The sequence below is a fragment of the Rattus norvegicus genome, chromosome 10 (genome assembly GCF_036323735.1).
Source record: "Rattus norvegicus strain BN/NHsdMcwi chromosome 10, GRCr8, whole genome shotgun sequence".
Lineage (NCBI taxonomy): Eukaryota > Metazoa > Chordata > Mammalia > Rodentia > Muridae > Rattus > Rattus norvegicus.
Genome location: NC_086028.1, coordinates 75274024 through 75278555, shown reverse-complemented (window position 1 = coordinate 75278555; position 4532 = coordinate 75274024).

Genomic DNA, 4532 nt, shown 5'->3' with positions numbered 1-4532 from the left:
GTGGCTCCCTGAGCTTCTCTTCTGTCCCCTTTGCATATGTGGTCACCCCTATTCTAAAATCTTAGTTTACTTACATCTATTCTAGAGGGTGAATCAAGCCTGGAATAGAGCACATTTAAATTTGTCTATTCTCTAGTGTATTCCCACTGAAGAGACATATTCATTGCATAAGAAGAAACGGCAAAAGAAGCAAAAAAGATAGAAACAAGAGGTTAAAATGAGTTTTATTCTATTTTTTAAGTAGAGGGTAAAGAAATATGCACATAAGCCAACAAACAGCTGTGCCTCAGGGAGCCTTGGCTGGCACCCAGCAGCTGCTCCCAGAACAGGCAGCTCTGACTGTACCACAGTCTTACCAAGGCTGGAGAGAGTAGGGAGAAAAGAAATACCTTGCATACCTTGGCATCTGAGCCATCACCAATGCAGGAAACGGGTCCGTGTCACTCAGCTGGTGGCATCATTGCTTTTGCTGGAGAGGCCAAAGGTTCAAGAGCCACACAAGAAATGTGGCAGTGTCCCAAAGCTGAGGCTTGTTTGCATTGTCATGGAAGGTGGAGAACACTGTGAAATGGAGAGGGGACTCTCTTCCATAGCCGCAGCCGGCTCTAGAACACTTTCATTACTTCTCAAAGAGATTCCACAATCGTGAAGCAACCCCCTCCAGCCAGTCCTTCTGTCCTTCCAGCTCTAGGAAGCCACTGATCCAGCTTCTGCTTCTATGGATTTTTTAATTCAAGATGTTTCCTAAAGGTTGGATAATGATTCTTTGTAGACATCCTAGTATTCACTCATGGAGTTTTGGGAAAGACCCTGTATCTAGTGGGTATTTTAGCAAGTTAGTTGTATTAGGAATCATTGACGACCATTTTAAGATCAATATAACCCATGAATAAGAAACTGGACAGTCTTCAAAGAAAGTACCCAGTATAGGGTAATGACCTTGATTTTATCAGAATGGGAGGATGACCTGAGCTTCACCAGCCTCTTGGACTTTTAGTGGATTTCATGCTGTAATCTGGGCCCTATACACTTAACAAATCAGAAATCAGTTCCTTAAGAGAATGGAGCTCTCTCATGAGCTGGTGCATCACACTGTGTGTTAACAGGCAATAACACTAAAATGCACTAAAGACCATGTAATTTATTCCCAACATGCTGTTATTCTTTCCAAAGCATTAGATCTGGAGCAGAGTGTTTGCTAAATGTTGTCTTTATTTCCAATGCTTGGGGTAAAGACCATATGTAACCAATGACTGAGAGATAATTGGCCACTTTACAGTTCCAACCTCAAATGAACTCCCCCGTCTGGGTTGATTTCCTGGTAAAAAGATCCTGCTTTATAAAATGTGAAAGCTGCAAGGAGGATGGAGGTACAAATCCCACTATGTCCTGTTAGATAAATGACCAAGAGGAATAGTTCTCAAAGTCATGCTGGTAGACAGAGTTAATAGAAAGCCCAGGGGGCAGGGGATAAACCACTGGTTTAGCTTTCAAGTTTAAATGAAAATAACATGTGTGCCTAACAGCCCAAGGTGTGCCAAGGCTGGGAGAGAAATTGGCAAGGGTGAATACCAAGAGTTTTGGGAGGCCATTAAGCATTATCAAACTGCTTCTGTCCTACAAATCTTTGCTTGGAAGGAAAGACAAAAGGTGGCCTTCTAAGGCTCTGTCCCAGTGTCACAACCAATGGCCCACCAAATTCCCTTTGCATCTGAACTGTCACCAGTGTAAGAAATAGGTCTGTGTCTCTCAACTGGTGGCATCCTTGCATTTGCCTGAGAGGCCAGAGGTTCAAGAACCACACCACAAATGTAGCAGTTCCCCAAAGCTGAGGCTTGTTTGCATTGTCATGGAAGTTGGGGAGCAGTTTGCACTAGAGAGAGGACTCTCTTCCATAGTCACAGCCAGCTCTAGAACATTTTCATTACTTCCCAAAGAAATTCCACAATCTTTAACCAACACTGTTGGCTCATTGACACCAAGCAGGCATTTGGGCTAGCAGTCAAACTACTACTTTGTCTAGTAGTTGAAAAAATTAATGAGACATGCTCTAAGCCCAAAAGTGGTCTCAGGTCTTGACAGTGGGTCTATGGATTGGGAGAAGTGCATAAGAAGGCCAAGTTTTCCAATAATCCAGGAGATGCTTTCCGCGAGTGGCTCATGGGAAGCCCCCAGTTTCTTCCTTACATTATTATCTTGTCCAAGTTCAATGTCAGTGACCTGGGTTATGTTTTATAGTGTCAAAGAGTGGTCATTTTGTCTTAAGCTCACATCACATCCAAGTGCCCTGGTTTTAGGTGTGGACTTCCTAGAAAGGAGGGAATGTGTTCTAGAGAGTTCAGTGGATAATTCAAGAAATGCTAGGTAAGAACGAAGGGCGTGCTGAAAATCCAAATCCAGCACAGTATTAAAGAGGTGACACCTTAATAGTGCATGTAACTTATCAGTGATTGGCTACTGGGTAGAAGGTGGGGGTGGAGGAAATAGCTCAGTGAGTGCTGCGGTGACTGCATCATAGAGTATGGATGAGACGAGCCTCGGGGAGGGGTGCTAAAGTCCTTCCATGAGAAATGAACACTAAACGGGGTCTTAAAGGAAGAGCAGGCAGTGGGCAGTGGGCAGTAAGGAGCTGGATACTGTATGAAAGAGGTGACTTGGTCGAGGCTAAGAGACCAGTCTGTGAAATGCAGAGAAGTGAAGACAGTATGGTGGTTCAGTGTATCTCAGGGGGTTGGGTGCATACCTAAAGAAGAAGCCAGCCAAAATGGCAAAGGTTGCGTTCATGGGGGTCTTGTATCGGAAATTAACTAAGATGTACCTCACCAGCTTCTCCTGATTACTGATAGCTGGGACTTTGAGTTCGCTCTCAGCATTTGTAAGCACATAAGGGTCATCTTTTCTCCTCCAGGTCGGCTAATCTGAAATCAATTCTGTCTTTGTCACCTAGCACATAGCTATAACCCTTGGCCATATAGAGCCCCTTTCTGATTGTTTTTCTTCTTTCAAAGGGGGCCAGATGTTTGTGGGGTTATTTTAAGTATTCTCGGGCTCAAGCAAGAATGATGCCTTGCATAAAAAATGTGCTCATAAAATATTTGTGGAATCCAACTGGGTACAAGAGTGAAAAGGAAATTCTACTGTCTGAAAAACAACCTTCGGCTTTCCAAACACCAGTAGCTGCCAAAGCCGTCTAGGACACCTGGAAAGAGGAGAAAGGGGACATGAGCCCTGAAGAAGAGTGACAGACAGGAAGCCATGCACCCCAAAACTAGGAAAATGTATGCTAGCAAGGCAGATCAAAGTGTCCATGTGTGTCTTGTGCCAGAACAAGGGCACTGCTGGGACAGAAGGTGGCCAGAAGGGAGGAGGTGACAGGGATTTTGATCACAGGGTGCTTCAGGAATGCTAACAGCTGGTGGCTTCTCTCTTAGTCCTGTTATCCTGGTGTCCTACCAGGCATTGAAAGGGTTTTGTCTTTTTGTTTTGGTGTGTGTGTGTGTGTGTGTGTGTGTGTGTGTGTGTGTGTGTGTGTTAGAAATGACAGCCATTTTCAACAAAAGCATTTAACAAACATGGAGAAAGGAAGTCCCTTAACCTGATCAGAAGCATGAACAACACCCCACAGGTAACACGGAGTGAAATGAGGAACTAATAAATGTGTGCTCCCTGAAGTGGGGAATGACAGAAAGATGGCTTCACTTACTCTGTCTATTCAAAATGATGCCAGAGGGATCGAAGAGATGGCTCATCTCCTAAAGGCTAGGCTCACAATCAAAACCTCAAAATGGTACCAGATATACCAGACAGGACAATTATGCAAGAAACAAGCGGCATCCATACTACAAAGGAGAAAGCAAAATGGCCTGTTAGAAAAGGTGAAAAATGAATATATATGTTTGCGAAAAAGAAGAGTGAAGGTTAGAAGCTGCTAAGATCCTGATCTCAAACCTTGCTCCAGGCAGTAATCAAAATGGCATTCTGGTGGCACAGGGACAGATATATAAATAAATAAAATAGAATTGAGTGTCTGGAAGTGAATTAGCTCAGTTATAATCATTTGATTTTTCCACAAATGGAGCTAAGAAATCTCAATAGGGAAAAACACTGCTTTTGGCCAATGGCATGAGATACACATGCCAACTAATAAAGTTGGACCTGTCCCTTTTGTCATACACAAAAGTAACTCAGAGTGGATCAGTGTTCTAAATACAAGAGCAAAATCCACAGGACCCTCAGAGGAGGTGGGGGAAATTTCAGGGCATGGGATTTGGCAATCTTAGATATGGTACCCAGAGCTGAATGAGCATGAGAGAAACTAGATACTCAGCTTAATTTCATAACCTTTGTGCTTCAAACACTGCCTTATAAAAGGTGAAAAGATGGCAGGTTGTTAACCCATAGGGGACCTGATTCTTCTGGTCTTGCTGCTAGAGAATACTACCACAGCATGGTAATAAATAATGGGGGCTGGCAGACTTTCTTGTCACAGTGTGCAGCTGAGAGCCTCTGACATCAATGTCCTCGGTGTCAGG